At 37.0% G+C, this 16,968-nt stretch overlaps 1 protein-coding gene across 8 annotated transcripts in view; it reads left to right on the forward strand.

Annotated features, from left to right (window-relative positions):
* The window catches only part of SUGCT (succinyl-CoA:glutarate-CoA transferase), a 440,539-nt gene that overhangs the window by 103,276 nt on the left and 320,295 nt on the right, over nucleotides 1–16,968 (forward strand). The gene's annotated exons all lie outside the window — the stretch shown is intronic.

The following is a 16,968-nucleotide window of genomic DNA, read 5'->3' on the forward strand; positions in this document are numbered from 1 at the left end:
ATAAAAAAAGAACAATATAAAATACAGGCCTTTGCGGATGACATGGTCTTTATTGTTGAAGACCCTCTAACCTCAGGACTGAAATTAATGAAAGACATTGAGGACTTTGGGTGTGTGGCCGGATTAAAAATAAATAAGGAAAAAAAATGATTATAAAAAACTTCCCCAAAAAACAGATAGAAGAACTAGAAAAAGTAATGGAAATTAAGGTAACCAAAAAAGTCAAATACTTAGGGATTTGGCTATCTGTGAAATGTTCTTCCATAAAAGAAGATAATTATAACAAATTATTACGAAACATTCAAAAAGATTTAAAAAATTGGTCGAAGCTACAAATATCGTTGATGGGAAGAATCTCAGTAATTAAGATGAATGTCTTGCCAAAATACTTTATTTATTTCAAACGGCACCGGTTAAATTAGGAGGAAATTTTTACAATGACTTGGATAAAACGGTATGAAACTTTGTGTGGAACGGCAAAAAGCCCAGAATTAAATATAAATATCTCCAAGATAAAAGAGCACAAGGTGGAATGGGTCTACCAGAATGGAAGACATACCACCAAGCAGCAACAACAATGTGGATAAAGGAGTGGGTAACATTAACCAATAAAAGAATTCTAACTATAGAAGGTTACGACTTGCAATGGGGGGTGGGGGGGGTGGCACAATTATTTATGGAGTGAGGGAAACAAAGTCCACAACTACTTTAAAAGACATCATCTAAGAGGGGCACTGATAAATGATTGGCTTGAAATTAGAAGAAAATTATATATCCAATTACCCAAATGGATATCCCCGACGGAAGCCCTGATATACCCAAATCTGATAAACTTCGACAAAAATGTCATTTATAAACAATTGTTAGATAACCAAAATAGATTAAACTCAAGGGAAAACTTGGCTGAAATGAGAATAAATATTGACTGGTGGCCATACTTTCAAATACAAAATAAGTATAAATCAGATCTAGCACAATTTGGCTTCCAGGACAGGGACCAGGAATTGGATAAAATTTTAATAGGACCAGACGAAAAATTAATCTCGAAAATATATAATTGTTTGCTAACTCAAAAAATGGAAACAGAAAGAGTGAAAGAAGTCATGGTAACCTGGGCCCAGAATATTGGCCACACAATTAAGTTAGATGATTGGGAAAGGGTATGGGAGTGGAACTTGAAATTGACGATGTCGACGGCCTACAAAGAAAATGTATATAAAATGCATCTCTCTCCGACAAGACTGGCAAAAACTTCCACAAAATCATTGGCCAAATGCTGGAAATGTAAAATAACACTGGGCACATACTACCACATGTGGTGGACGTGTCCGGTGGCTAAGACATATTGGAAGCGAATACTAAGGTGGTTAAACGAAATTATGTCAACTAAATTAAACCTCAATCCGGAAATGTTTTTATTAGGGATAATAGATCCAAAAATAATTAAAACCAATCAATATTTACTTGTTCATATCCTGACGGCGGCAAGAATCTCATATGCGCAGTGCTGGAAGAAAGAAAATGCCCCCACTAGTACAATGGTTATGAATAAAATTTTAGAAATAGTGGAAATGAATAGACTAACAATGCTGATTAATGAAAAAGAAGACACAGACTTCTATAAAGTCTGGGAGAAACTATACAAATGGTTTGATAAGAAAGATAATGAGAATTAAGATATATAAATGAGATATTTTATTGAATTAAAATGACTTAGGGAACAATTTAAAAGAGATTATGAAGTACAAAGACTAAGTAACAAATGATATATATTAGAGGTGAGAATTCACCTACAAGTAATATCAATAGCCTACAGTGTTGAAAAAACTTTGACGATCTGATAGGAAAAATCCGTTATGAATACCTGCATAGAATTAGTAATCTTGCTTCATACTGTTTCTTTTTTTTCCTTTTTTTCTTCCCTTTTTTCTTTTCCCTTTCCTTTACTTACTTACCTTAAGTAGATATGTAGATAGGCAAGGCGAAATGAACTATGTATATATATGTATGAATTTTTGTCATTTGCGTTGTAAACATGTAATGAGTTCTATTTCTTTCTTTTTTTTGTATTTTGTAAACCTTGCCTTTTTTACAACCTTTAAAAAAAAGTATTTAGATATCTTTAGTTGTGGCAAGAAGTCTGAATAGAACTCAAAAAGAGCCATTTTGATTCAGGAAGGTTGAAAATAGAAAGTCAGTGACCTGGGCCTTGTGAAATCTTTGTATAAAAGTTTGGTATATATTCCCCTCCATCCAGCTATGTGTATATTTTTTTTTACTTTTATGATTCATGATAAAAATATGAAAAGAGCTGGCTTTTAAGGTTTTTTTGAGTTTTTTTAGTTCAATGCCTTTTCCTCAAGAATCTGGTAGCAAGTGCCTTCATTTATGAATGTTATATACAATTGTGTAACTGTCACTTTTCTTTTACAAATTCCTGTATTTTAAAGATGTTGTATCTAATTTGATATTTTTTCTAAATTTATATAAGAGTAGACAGCATTTTGGCCATAGTATAGATTTATCTTCCAAAATGAAAATTAAAGTAACTTTTTAAAAAAATATCATGATTTGGGTTCTAAGTAGAGAAGTTGTAGTGCGATCACCAAAATCTTTGTCAGATTTTAATTTTGTGAAGTTAAAAGTAATCTATAGGGAACATTTTGGATTAAAATGTTGTTAATCCATAAATTATGATTTAAAAAAATGAAGTAAAAGAAGTAAAAATAATGTCTTGCATTCTCATAAAGTAAAGAGAATAGTAAATAGTCAGCAGAATATTTGTAAAGTAAAGAGAATAGTTAAGTAACAAATTAACAGAGTTGGAAGGTACCTTGTAGGTCATTTAGTCCACCCCCACCCAAATAGGAGACCCTATACCATTTCTGACAGATGGCAGTCCAGTCTCTTCTTGAAAGCTTCCAGTGATGAAGCTGCACAACTTCTGAAGGCAAGCTGTTCCATTGGTTGATTGCTCTCAGTGTTAGAAAATGCGTTATAAAATTTCTCCTTATTTCCAGGTTAAATCTCTCCTTGTTCAGTTTCCATCCATTATTCCTTGTCTGGCCTTCAGGTGCTTTGGGAAATAGCTTGACCACTTCCTCACTGTGGCGACCCCTCAAATATTGAAACACTGCTATCATATCTCCCCTGGTCTTTCTCTTCACTAGACTAGCCATGCTCATTCCTGCAATCGTTCATCATGTTTTAGCCTCCAGTCCCCTAATAATCTTGGTTGCTTTTCTCTGCACTCTTTCTAGAGTCTCAACATCTTTTTATAGTGTGGTGATCAAAACTGGATGCAGTATTCTAGGTGTGGTCGTACTTAGGCTTTATAGAGTGATAGTCTCACTTAGTACCGGTAGTCACTACCTAGAAGTAATGTCTTATTTGCAAAAAAATGAAATCAAAATCTATCTTGAACATGGATCCTAAGTTAATGGATGTTGGCATCCAGCATGAACTTGCATACTATGAACTTTTTACCCTTGATACAAAATGTCTTTGAACTTTTTTCTGACTTACATGATTTATAATTGCCAATTCCAGTCTTTTTAGCTTCAACTTCTAAACAATAGTTTTAGATGACAGTAAAAAAAGGAAGTGGTTTCTGGATTTGTTTCCAATTATGAAACTGATCTGCATCTTCTGTTGTGGCTAGAAAATATTTCTTGAAAGTTTTTAATATCATCCCTGCCTCTAATTGTAGCCAGTTGAGACCAAACGAACAAGGGATTCAGGCCATTCCAAATTCTGCAAACTGACATTAAGGAAGAAACTTTACTCTTCAGCAATTTTTATTATAGTTTTTTTTCTTTTTTCTGCAAAAAAACCCCATCGATTTTTGCTTTGATCAAGAGATTTACATGAGTAATCTTGGTTTCTTATTCTACTGCTGCTCTGCTGGAAATCTGCTTATGAAACTAAGAACTTCAGTTTTGCTATTTAATATAGAACACTGATGTAAATATATACAGACATACACAGACCTTCCTGAATATACATCTGCATTTTGTGTGTCTAAAGAAAGTCTTGGACTGAGTATTGTGGTCAGCATTCTTTATATATTCCATGTTTGCTGTAAGATTCTTTTCTGCTTTTGATTATCCAATTTACAGTTTATAGTATCCAACATTTCAAACAAACTGGCACCTCTGATAAAAAATGTATACCATTCTTTATTTGCAAACATCATGGCTGCATTCTTGAAATTAGTGGTATAAATACAATCAAACTGGACTGGTAGCCATTTAGGAGTCTGAAGACCTAGACCGAGCCAAGCCTTTAAACTTGTAAAAAGAAATTATGATTATGTCTTGCTACAGGGCTAATACATACCCATAAAGAAGCAAAGGCAATTAATTGCCTAAGATAACATAATAATAAGTGTGGAGCAGCCAACAGAGACAGGGGGTTGGTAAGCCTAGCAAACCTCAGTATCCTGATTATGACTATGTGGCAGCAGAGTTCAGAAAAATGCTTTGCTGTCTGTATTTTGTCAAATACTCCTAGAAGTTTAGTATTATGCAAATCCTGTTGTTCTTGCTTCCATTACTTCCAGAAGGAGGGTTGTGTTTACAGATCTGCTCTCTAAAATGTAAGAAATGTTCTGTAACTAATGGAATTTGGGGTTCCATCTTAGAGCATTGTGGGACCCCAAGAGTTCTTCATAGTGCCCAATTTGTAGCCCTATATGTAAGGTGACCAGATTTTCAGATTGGTAAAGAGGGACACCTTTGACCGGGGGGGGGGGGTTGATTAAAAATTTTATACGGAGCAACAAAAATTTTCATACAACGCAAAAATAGTATTGTAATTTTTTTTTATTTCAACATAACTACAATTTACAAATATAAATTGTAACTGTTGCCAAACATCCGAATTTTGATCACATGACCATGAGGATGCTGCAACGGTCGCTAAGTGTGAAAATGGTCACTAAGTGTGAAAAATGGTCATCAGTCACTTTTTTCAATGCCATTGTAACTTTGGTCACTATACCACCTTTCTTGCCACAGTTCTTAAGTGAATCTTAAGTGAAGATGTTATATCTTAAGTGAATCTTAAGTCTTAAGTGAAGATGTTATACAGTAGAACCTCTGGTCATGAACGCTTCTGACCAAAATATTCACATTCTCCCCGCTGCTGATTTCCCCTTCTGCACCATTTTTTTTTGTAAGCACCAAATTTCCAAAATTAGGTTTGATTCATGACCAAATCAGTTTGCGACCAAAGTTATGGAACGGATTATGGTTGTGACCAGAGGTTCTACTGTACATACTCTATATCACCTCAAAATGTTGCACAGCCTTCATAAGTTTCTAATACAGATAAAATTAAATACAACATCAAAACCATAAAAAAGTAAAATTAACCTGGCTGGAAAATCCTATGCCTGTCTTGCTATTATTACTGACACACTTGCTGCAATATTTGATGACTAAAAGAAAAAAAAAATTGTTAAAGTGTGTATTATGTTCACTCCCATGTCTTGTCTGCTGCGTTGATTTTGAATTCATTAAAAGAGCCTATTTTACATCAAATCCCTCTCATATTATTCTCCTATGTTCAATAAACCCTAAGAGACAGCATACTATACATGAAATTCCTGTAACTGTATATTTAGTAAATTGTGGAGCTGAGTTTATCCAATTAACTCAGTTTTTGGACTTGAGTAATCACATACAATAAAGGAAATAAAACTATTTAGAATGAAGTGTAGTTGGCTATTAAGGGTGATTAAGGGTGTCATGCAGAAACAATTATAGTTTTGGTCAGGAAAATACCCTAAAAAAAACCTTTTGTTCTTTCAGGTTTTTTTTTAATGATTTTTCCATGGCACATCACATATTGTTTTGAATAAAAAAACAGTAGCTGCACATTTTTAAAAACCTACATTATTTTAAAATGCATTAAAAAATAAAAGAAAAAAACCCAGCACACTTACCAGAAAGTTTCTTTTCCCACCATTTTGAGCAGTCCTCCAACCTCCGTGCCCCTCCCCTCTGGAAAATCCAGGAAGTAACACTGGCGACCCCTCTAGCCATTTCCTGCAGCTCTATGGTACTAGGATCATTTTTTTTCCTTATAAAATGAGGTAAACACGATCAGCGTGGGGGGTGGGGAGAGGTCCGTTTTGTTGCTTTAACGTTTTAATATCTTCAGTGAAAGTACTGAGAGAGAGAGAGGTTAGACAGGGTGTCTTTTGTCTTGCCCCGGTTAGGATTTCTTAAGCAAATCCATTGGGCTTTCAACATGAAGCCAGAAAAAAAATGATTTTCGCACCCAAACAAAATGGCTGCTGAGGCTACAGAGCCTATGGGCCGGCACCATGAGGTAGCAGATGCTGCGAGGTGAGCATGGGAAGTAGAGGCCCTGCGGCAAGGCTGTGGAGCAAAGGGTGAAGCCGCAGAAGTCCAGCGGCCATTGGAGCATCGGAGGAATGGTGCGAAGTGTGGCGGCAATGGCGCCTTTTCCCAGCGGTGCGGCGGGTCTTCGTGGCTTTTAGGGGCTCCCCGCAGGATTTGAAGGCTCCTGGAGATGAAGGTGGCGGTCAGCGGTGCAGGTGGCAAGGCAGAGCCCGGGGATTTACCAGCTGAGGCAGAAGCACTGAGCAGAGTTTCCCCCCGCTATTGCAACAAGCGCTGTTAATTCAGGAAGCCTCAGAAGCCTGTAGGCAATTCAGAGGCAAGCCTCGAACAAGCCGAGGCAAAGACTCTCCAGCCGCCCAGGGGCTATTGAGAGTCCTGCCTCCAAGATTCAACAGGAGCCTAATCCAGATTCCAATTTAGATGGCAACAATTTTCTTTCTTTGTTTGATTAAAATCCAATTAAATCCAATTAAAGTAATCAATTATTAAGTATTAGTTGAGGAGAAAGCGATTAGCGCAGCCAGTTCCAATCAAACTGAGTCTAAAAAAGTGGGAGCATGCTCCTCAGAGGCAATGACATCACTTTGGTAGACTCAGTTCTATTGGTTACTGAGTGAGTTAACCATGCATGACCACTGTCTCCACCAACTTTGGAGAATGCAATGTGATATTGCCAATCAATTCCCAATTGATCCATTACCTGTTTCATTACATGTAAAATGTATCTCTATCACTGTCAATGGTTTCCACCAACCCATATCTAGGTATTATCCCATATCTTATAAAATTGCTCATCCTCTTGTTCTCTAATTTCAAGTGTCAATTTACTCATTTCAGCACAGTCCATTATTTTTCGAATAACTTCTTCATGTTTTGGTATTGTTTCATTTTTCCAGTTTTTTGCAAATACGATTCTGGCTGCTGTTAACACATTTACAATCAGATATTTTAAGTCTTTGTTATAAATTTCTGGTATTATCCCCAATAAAAAGACCTCTGGTTTAAAGTCTATTTGTTTGTGTGTCATTTTCTCCAACCACATGTGGATTTTAGTCCAGTATCTTTTAGCTTCAATGCAAGTCCACCACATATGGTAATATGAGCCCGGTATCTGATGACATTTCCAACACTTTTCTGATTTATTCTTGGACATTCTTGCAATTCTGGTTGGGGGTAAATGCCACCTGTAAAACATCTTATACAAATTTTCTCTATATGCAGTAGACATTGTCATTTTATAATTTTGAGACCACAGTTTCTGCCATTTCTCTAAATCAATCCCATACCTAAAAAAATTTCCCCAAGCTATCATAGTTTCTTTGACTTGTTCTTCTTGTAATTTAACCTCCAATAAATATCCGTATAGTTTTTTAATTACTTTTTCATCAGTACCTGTTAAAATTTTGTCTAACTCAGTCATTTTATTGTAAAAACCTTTGGATTTTCTATCTTCATTATATCTAGATTGTATCTATACATATGAATACCAGTTCATTTCTATCCCTTCTTGTTTCAACTCTTGGATAGATTTGAGTTCACCCTCTGCATTCAATATTTCAACATATCTAACTGTTTGTTCCTTTTTATATATTATTGGATATGAAAATGCTTCAATTGTTGATATCCAGACTGGAATTTTTAAGTAGTATAATCTTTTTACCTTTTCCCAGTTTAATAACAACGCCTCCCTTATATAATGTCTTCTAAAATAACCATGTGCTTTAGTTCCCTTATACCATAAGAAAGCATGCCATCCCAACAGTAAATCATGACCTTCTACATTCAATAATCTAGAATTTTTTAATGATATCCACTCCTTAATCCACATCAAGTTTGTTGCTTGGTAGTATAGCTCCCAATAAGGTAGGCCCATTCCTCCTCTAATTCTAGCATCTTGTAACAATTTAAGTTTTATTCTAGTTTTTTTCCCTTGCCAAATAAACTTCAAAACTATTTTGTTTAAATCTTGAAAAAAGTCCTTACCCAATCTGATTGGGATTGTCTGGAACAGGTATAAAATTCTAGGTAAAATGTTCATTTTAATTGTAGAAATTCTTCCCATCATTGATAGATGCAAATTTTCCCATTTCATCAGATCAGTCGCTATTTGTTGTTTTAATCTAGTATAATTGTCCTCCTTAAGAGTATTGCATCTAGGTGATAAGTATATCCCCAAATATTTAACCTTACTTGTAATTTGAATCTGCAAAGTTTCTGACAACTCTTCCTTTTGTGTTGCTGGCATATTCTTTGTCATAATCTTTGTTTTGTCTTTGTTTATTTTCAAGCCTGCAACTTTTCCATATTCCTCTATTCTTTCTAGCAGTTTGGGTGCTGTTTCTAATGGATCTTCAAGAATAAAAACTAGATCATCTGCAAATGGTTGTAGCTTATATTCTTCTTTCTTAATTTTCATTCCTCTTATTTCTTCTTCTCTGATCTTTCAGTTTAAGACCTCTAATGTTAAGACAAAGAGTAATGGTGATAATGGGCAACCTTGTCTCGTACCTCTCTTTATTTCAATAGGATCTGTTAATTCTCTATTTACCATTATCTTTGCTGCTTGTTTCTGATATATCATTCGTATGGTTTGAGTAAATTTCTTACCAAAGTTCATCTGCTCCAGTTGTAAAAACATAAATGGCCAATTCACATTGTCAAAAGCCTTCTGCGCATCGAGAAACATCAAAGCCATTTGTTTTTCGGGGTGTGCCTCATAATATTCCAAAGTATTCAAATCATTCTCATATTATCTTTAATTTGTCTCTTAGGTAAGAAGCCGTTTTGATCTGAGTGGATGAAGCCATTTAAATATTTTTTAAGTCTCTCTGCTAGTATAGATGCAAATAGATTATAGTGTGAATTTAATAAAAAATTGGTCTATAATTCTTAATTTGTGTTAGATCGGTCTCTTCCTTGGGTAGCAATGTAATATATGCTTCTGACCATGACTTCGGTATTTTACTCTTAAACATCACTTCATTCATGACTTGTAGGAGTGGGAGAATCAAAAAAAATTCAAATGTTCTGTAAAATTCCACAGGTAGTCCATCCGGTCCTGGGACTTTCCCGTTGTTTTGTTTTTTAAGTGCATCCGTTAGTTCCATCATTGTTATTTTACTTTCTAGCATTGTTCTAATTTCATCTGATATCTGGGGAAGATTGGCATCCTGTAAGTACTTTTTGACTCCTCCCTCCTCCACCTTCTCTTGTTTGTAGAGCTTAGCATAGTAGTCTTGTATAATATTTTTTTCTCAATATTTCCATACTGAATTTGTCCTTGTTCATCTCTTAATTGGAATATTTTCTTTGTTTCTCTCTCTTTTTTCAGCTTATATGCCAAACACCTGCCTGGTTTATTTGCATTTTCAAAATAGTTCTGTTTAGCACCTCTAATTTTTTGTGCCAGTTCTTCCTTTTCCAGTAGGTCCATTTTATGTTTAATTATGTCCATTTTTATCTTGACATCTTTTTCTTTGTGGCGATCTCTGTAATTCTCTTTCAAGTATTTTATAATCATTATCTAAAGCTTTATGCATTTGTCTTTTCTTTAGGTTTCTCTTCCTTGTATAGTCTATTATCAGACCTCTAGTAACAGCCTTCATTATGTCCCAAAGATTCTGCATTGATGTATCTTCTTTCCTATTTTCTTTAAAGAAAAGGATTAACTCTTTTTCCATTTTTTGTACAAAGTCTTTTTCTTTCAATGTGGTATTATTTAATGTCCATCTGGATCTTGCCCTTTGGCCTTTCCATTTAATTGAAATTGGGTTGTGGTCTGCCCAAGTGCTTGCCCCAATCTCAATTTCTTGTACATTGCAGCTCAACTCTGCTGAAGCACATATCATATCTATTCTAGAAAATGATGAATGTCTATTTGAATAAAAAGTGTATTGTTCTTTTGTGACATTTCTTTCTCTCCATATATCTTTTAGATTTACTTCATCTATCATCCTAAAGAAGGATTTCGGCAGCAACTTTCTATTTAACTTTTTTGTTTTGTGTGTTTTATAGTCCATATTTTGGTTCACAATGCCATTAAAGTCTCCCATCATACAAATATCAACATAGTCTAAGTCCAAAATTCTTTTATGTAATTTTTTATAGAATTTGTCTTGTTTTTCATTGGGGGCATAAATTCCAATTAGGAGTGTTTTTTTAGTATCCATAATTTCCACCATCAGAATTCTTCCCTCTTCATCTGCATAAATTAGTTTTGCTGGAATATTGCCTTTAATATAGAAGATCACTCCTCTTTTCTTGCACTTCGCCAGTGTTGAAAACATTTTCCCAAGCTTTGGCTGAATTAGTAGATGTTCATATCTCTTTTGGATATGTACTTCTTGTAGGCAAATTAAGTCAAGTTTTAACTTCTCTAATTTATGAAATGTTTTCTTTCTTTTAGTTACCGAATTAAGTCCATTAATGTTAATTGTAATCATTTTTCTTTCTTCCATGTTTATACTTTATATACAGGGTTTATAGTTCTAGTAGATCTGGGTTCTCGTTTTTCTCTACAGCTTACATCCCCCACCGCACCTTCTTCTTTCTCAATTCCACCTACAGCTCCTTCTATTTTTTCAGTCGCAGTTGTAGGTGATTCAGTAGTTGTGTCACAGAGTCATCTTTCCCAGTTTTCTCAGCCATTTCTCTAAAATATTCTGCATAAAAAGCTTCTGCCTTCTCAGTTGTACCTATCCTGTGTCTTTGTCCTTGCCATGTACATAGTAGAACTTCCGGTATGAGCCATCTGTAATTAACACCTTTTTTAATCAGAACTTTGGTCAGGAATTGGTATTCTCTTCTCCTCTCTCTCACCTCTCTCGGGATTTGTTTGAGAACTACAATCTCCTTGCCTTTGTATTCTAATTTTCTATCTCTCATTTTCTGTAAAATTTGTAATTTGGTTGTTTTCTTAGTAAATCTTACATGCACTTCCCTTGGAAGAGCATTTCTCATTGCATATCTTGTATGTACTCGAAAGGATTCGTCTATCATATCTATCATCTTCTCTTGGGATATCTCTAATACATCTATCAGGATCTTGGATATTATCTGTACTAAGTTCTCTCCTTTTTCTTCTATGTTTTGAAATCTTAAGAAAAAATCAGACCTATCCATCTCCCATCTTAGTATTCTACTACTCTCTCTTTCAACGTCACTTAGTCTGCTCTCTAGATTCTCAGTTTTCTTCTCTCCTTCTTGGATTTTATCTTCAATTTTTTGAATCCTGTCTTCATATTTCGTCATCCAGTTATGCATACTTTCAATTTTCCCTTCCATTTTATCAACTTTTTGTACTATGCTTTGGTTTTGTTGTTCCATTATCTCCATTCTTTTTTCCATACTCTCAGACTTCTTTACAAGGGTGTCTAGCTTGTCATCCCTACTGTCAAGTCCTGCTTGCATTTTCTGTATCACTTGCATGATTGTCTCAAAGTTTGCTCCTTTCTCTTTTTCTTGCTGAAGCATTGGCTGTATTGTCCTCTGGCCTCTCGCAGGTGAGGGGGCAGAAGTTGTTGTAGAGCCAACAGGGGCTGCTTTTCTACTCATGGTTAGCAAGTTTTGGAAGGTGTAAGATTATAAGTACGATGAGAAAAAGGCATCAGAGACAGAAGAAGGGGGGAGAGTGGAAATCTGACTTAAGAAAGAGGGCAAAAAAAGGAGAGAGAAAAGGGAGAGATAGTGAAAGAATAAGGAAAGAAAGAAAGAAAGAAAGAAAGAAAGAAAGAAAAAAAGACTCTTCAGACTAGTTTGCTCAAAATTTAAGGTGAGCCATCTATTGATGTCCCAATGTCTTCAAAAAAAGTGCATAAATAGCAATAGCAATAGCAGTTAGACTTATATACCGCTTCATAGGGCTTTCAGACCTCTCTAAGCGGTTTACAAAGTCAGCATATCGCCCCCACAGTCTGGTTCCTCATTTCACCCACCTCGGAAGGATGGAAGGCTGAGTCAACCTTGAGCCAGTGAGATTAGAACCACTGAACTTCAGATAAAAGTCAGCTGAAGTGGCCTGCAGTACTGCACCCTAATCACTGCGCCACCTCAGCTCAAAAGAAGACATAAGGTAAGAAAAGAAAAAAACCCAAAAAAGAAAAAAACAAGGATGCTTCAAGCCACAAAAAAAGAAAAAGAATGTAAGTAGTGAAAAAGTCAAAAAGGATAATAATAAAAAAAGAAAAAAGTCAATATCAATATCTCCCCAGCAGAATAATATGAAAGTAATGTTAAAAAAGAAAATGCCACCAAGCTAAAACAAATAGTCTTTTCAGACTCCCCCCCCCAAGATAAAAGTCTTTCCAAGGTCATTCTCAGCCTCCTTTGCCGCTTTGTTATTTAGTCTGAGACAAAGTTCCAGATAAGAAAGAGCAGCAGCTGTGTAAATAAAGTCTTTTTTTTTAAAAAAGCCAGATAGATTACAGGGAAAATTTTGGTAACAATATTTCAAGTCCGCTAGATGGCAATATTAGCTTGTATTAACTTGTTAGCTTCCATTAACTCAGTATTAAAGCTTCCGTAACTTCTTTGTTTACAGAAAATTACTAATTATTGAAACACAACCAAAAAGCTAAAAAAAACAACCCCAGATCTTCAGAGCACTTTAAGTTTAAATTCAATGTCCCCACAAGGTCCAAAGTTAAAGATATCAATGGTAAAAAGAAAAACACAGAGAGCCGATTTGAATTGCAAGAAAGTCGAGCCCGGTTTCCAAAGATAAAAAGAGAAACAGAAAAAAGAATCCTTCAATTGGCAAAGCTTATACCCACCGCTTTTCTCACTAGTCAGCCTTATTTTAAACTAAGTTTCCAAATTTAGAGTGTTCTCTTTCCAATAAAAAAAGATTTTAAAGCTCTCACCAAATGACATGCTCTTATCCAGTCTCTTTAGGGCTGTCAGCAGTTTCAGTAGCCTTGCAGCTAATCTGGAAATCATTGGCAAAGAGGGTTTTTCCTGGGTCCCCAGAGACTTTGTGGGTGTCTCTGGGACCACTAGGTCTCCCCCTACCTTTCACTGTCTCTTCGGGACAGCTTGGGTCCAAAAAGAAACATCCAGATGATCCGGTTTAGATGGACATTCAGGAGCAGCCTGAAAGTCCGTCTTCACACTGCTAAGCCCACTGTTCCCTCTAAGGTGCGCAGCTGCGCGGGCGCGCACATGGCAAGAAACCCCCGCGCAGAGGTTTCTAACTGCCGCGCAGATTTCTTTCAAAGTAAACGTAGGGAAGTCCTTTGTAGGCAGCTAGAACTGGCCGCCCGCAAAGGACCTCCCCAAACTTGTTTCAGCGGCAGCTCTCAGCCTGGGCGGCAGCGTCATGCAGGCTGTGGAAGGAGGGGGAGGAGGAGGGAACCAAAGAGAGGCTTTTACCGAGTCTGCGCCCCACAGCCAGGACCGTCCTTGCGCCTCAAGCCGCATTTCTTCCTGCAAAGCCCTTCTGGCGTCAAACGGAACTCTCGGGTTGCCCGAAGGGCTTTGCAGGAAGAAACGTGGCTTGAGGCGCAAGGACGGTCCTGGCTGTGGGGCGCAGACCTGGTAAAAGCCTCTCTTTGGTTCCCTTCTCCTCCTCCTCCTCCTCCTCCTTCTTTCTGGAGCCCCTTCCTCAAAGATTTGGTACCAAAGCAATGGCAGTGAGGAAGTTGTGTCTTTTGGATTTTGCACTGTTGTCTTTTCAATGGTTCTCAGACTGGTTGAACCTTTAGCAGCTGGGGTGATATTCTTTACTGTTAAGGTTACAATTGGATGTGTTGGACGAATCTTAAAAGATGAAACTTTTATTAAAACATTTGACTTAACTAAAAGCGTCTTCCTTTTTCTTCTTCTTAAATATGATTTATTTATTTATTTTTACTTCAGAAGTTTGATGACCGTTGTACAAACTAATCCAACCTAAATGTAGAGGAGGAGAAGAAGGGGGGGGATTTAAAAAGAGCAGAGGAAAAAGAAAAGACAGCATGAAGAAAACATAAAGAAAGGGATGGGAGGGAGGGAAGGAAGGAAGGCACTTTATGTTGAAACAGAAAATATTATATAAGGAAGAAAATGGAAATAACTTAGGAAGGAAGGAAGGAAGGAAGGAAGGAAGGAAGGAAGGAAGGAAGGAAGGAAGGAATTGCACTTAATATTGAAGGAAAAGAGAATGAAGGAAAAAGTATTGGAAGGATTGAAAGAAGGAAGGAGGAACAAAGAATTACACTTAATATTGAAATGGAAAAGAAAATATAATGAATGAAAGAAGAAGTATAGGAAGGAAGGGAAGGAAGGAAGGAAGGAAGGAAGGAAGGAAGAAACAAAGACTGTTGAAACAGAAAAGATAATATAAGGAAGAAAATGGAAAGACGTATAGGAAGGAAGGAAGGAAGGAAGGAAGGAAAAAAGGAAGACAATGTTGAAATGGAAAAGAATATAAGGAAGAAAATGGAAAAAAGTATAGGAAGAAAGGAAGAAATGTACTTAATATTGAAACAGACAAGGGAATGAAGGAAAAAATATTGGAAGGATTGAAAGAAGGAAGGAAGAATGGAAGGAAGAAAGACAATGTTGAAATGGAAAAGAATATAAGGAAAAAAATGGAAAAATGTTAGGAAGGAAGAATTACACTTAATATTGAAACAATTGAATATAATGAAGGAAAAGGAAACAGGAATAAGGGAGGGACGGAGGACTTCACCTCCCAGAATTTCCCTGGCTGAAGAATTCTGGGAACTGAAGTCCACCCCTCGTAAAGTGACCAAGGCTGGGAAAAGAATCCGCACTAGGGACAATGCAAGCTATGCTTCACCCCGTCAGTCCATCTTAGCGTGCAAGAAAGACATCAGACAACGGCATAGTTGCTATGGTAGCATTTGGCTATGCGCAGCGATGCTCTCCTGGTCTTTATGGGTGGGAGGGGGGCAGTTGAGCTGTGATGCTAATCCCCTCGTGGGAACACAGAGGGTGGGAGAAGAGAACCAAAGAACTTCAAACTCCAAGGTTCTGGAGTGGAGAATAAGGGGATCAACTTTGTCTAAATGATATTGACATATAAAGAACGGTTGTAGGAACTGGGTATGTCCAGTTTGATGAAAAGAAGGACTAGGGGAGACATGATAGCAGTCTTCCAATATCTCAGGGGTTGCTCCAAAGAAGAGGGAGTCAAACTATTCTCCAAGGCACCTGAAGGCTGGACAAGAAGCAATGGATGGAAACTAATCAAGGAGAGAAGCAACCTAGAACTAAGGATAAATTTCCTGACAGTGAGAACAATTAACCAATGGACCAACTTGCCTCCAGAAGTTGGGAATGCTCCAACATTGGAAGTTTTAAAGAAGATTTTGGATAACCGTTTGTCTTAAGTAGTGTAGGGTTTCCTGCCTAGGCAGGGGGTTGGACTAGAAGACCTCCAAGGTCCCTTCTGTCATTCTATTCTACGATTAGGGGACTGGAGGCTAAAACATATGAAGAATGGTTGCAAGAACTGGGTATAATGAAAAGAAGGAATTGGGGAGACATGATAGCAGTCTTCCAATATCTCAGGGGTTGCCACAAAAAAGAGGGAGTCAAGCTATTCTCCAAAGCACCTGAGAGCAGGACAAGAAGCAATGGGTGGAAACTAATCAAGGAGAGAAGAAACTTAGAACTAAGGAGAAAATTCCTAACAGTTAAAACAATTAACGGAACAGCTTGCCTCCAGAAGTTGTGAATGCCCCAACACTGGAAGTCTTTAAGAAGATGTGGGATAGCCATTTGTCTTAAGTGGTGTAGGGTTTCCTGCCTAAGCAGGGAGTTGGACTAGAAGACCTCCAAGGTCCCTTCCAATTCTATTTCTATTGTATTCTCTATATTCTATTCTTTCTCTATTCTATTCTAATCTCTTCTGAACTAAATGTTTATCTAGAACTCAAATAAATAGCTGCTTTTTGGTTTTATTTTTTTTAAAATATTTATCAGTCTCTCTTTTATTCCATACTTCTGGTTGAAAGACTATTCTATGTCATGCTAAACAAATGCATACTCTAGTGGCGGCGGGAGCTCGTTGGCATCTTCAGCAGCAGCCCTGCCTCCTGTGAAAAAACCGAAGATGGAGCAGATCCACGCAGATGACGTTGCTGCAACATGACTGGAGGAGGAATTCTGGGAGTTGAAGTCCACAAGGCTTAAAGCTGTCAGGTTTGAAGATCCCTGGGGTTTTTTTCCTAAAGGGTTAGGGGTGCGAGGGTCTTGTAACTTGACAGCTTTAAGACTTGCACGCTTCGATGCCAGAGTTTCTGAGCCAACATTTTGGTTGCTAAGCAGGACCGTTGTTAAGTGATACTGATATTATATAACACTTTTAATTAAGCAGGTACCTTGAATAAACATAACTTTGAGTTTCAAATAATACTGATTTCGTTGTTCGTTCAGGTGCTCAGGCATGAAAATGTGCCGCTCAAACACTATACTTTTCCGCTCACACTGAAAAAAAATTAGAGGGAACATTGGCAAAGCCCCGCCTTCTTCTCCCTTGGTCCTCGCCTTCTACATTTATTCGTAACTATAATTGGACTCCTTCGCAGCTGCTGAGGCCTCCTTTGGGAGAAGAGTTTTGCAGCGAGTTCTCGTGACTCCTGAACAACAGGAC

The sequence above is a fragment of the Thamnophis sirtalis genome, unplaced genomic scaffold, assembly GCF_051295495.1.
Source record: "Thamnophis sirtalis isolate CommonGarterSnake01/CBP01778 unplaced genomic scaffold, rThaSir2_p1.2 scaffold_4, whole genome shotgun sequence".
Classification (NCBI taxonomy): domain Eukaryota; kingdom Metazoa; phylum Chordata; class Lepidosauria; order Squamata; family Natricidae; genus Thamnophis; species Thamnophis sirtalis.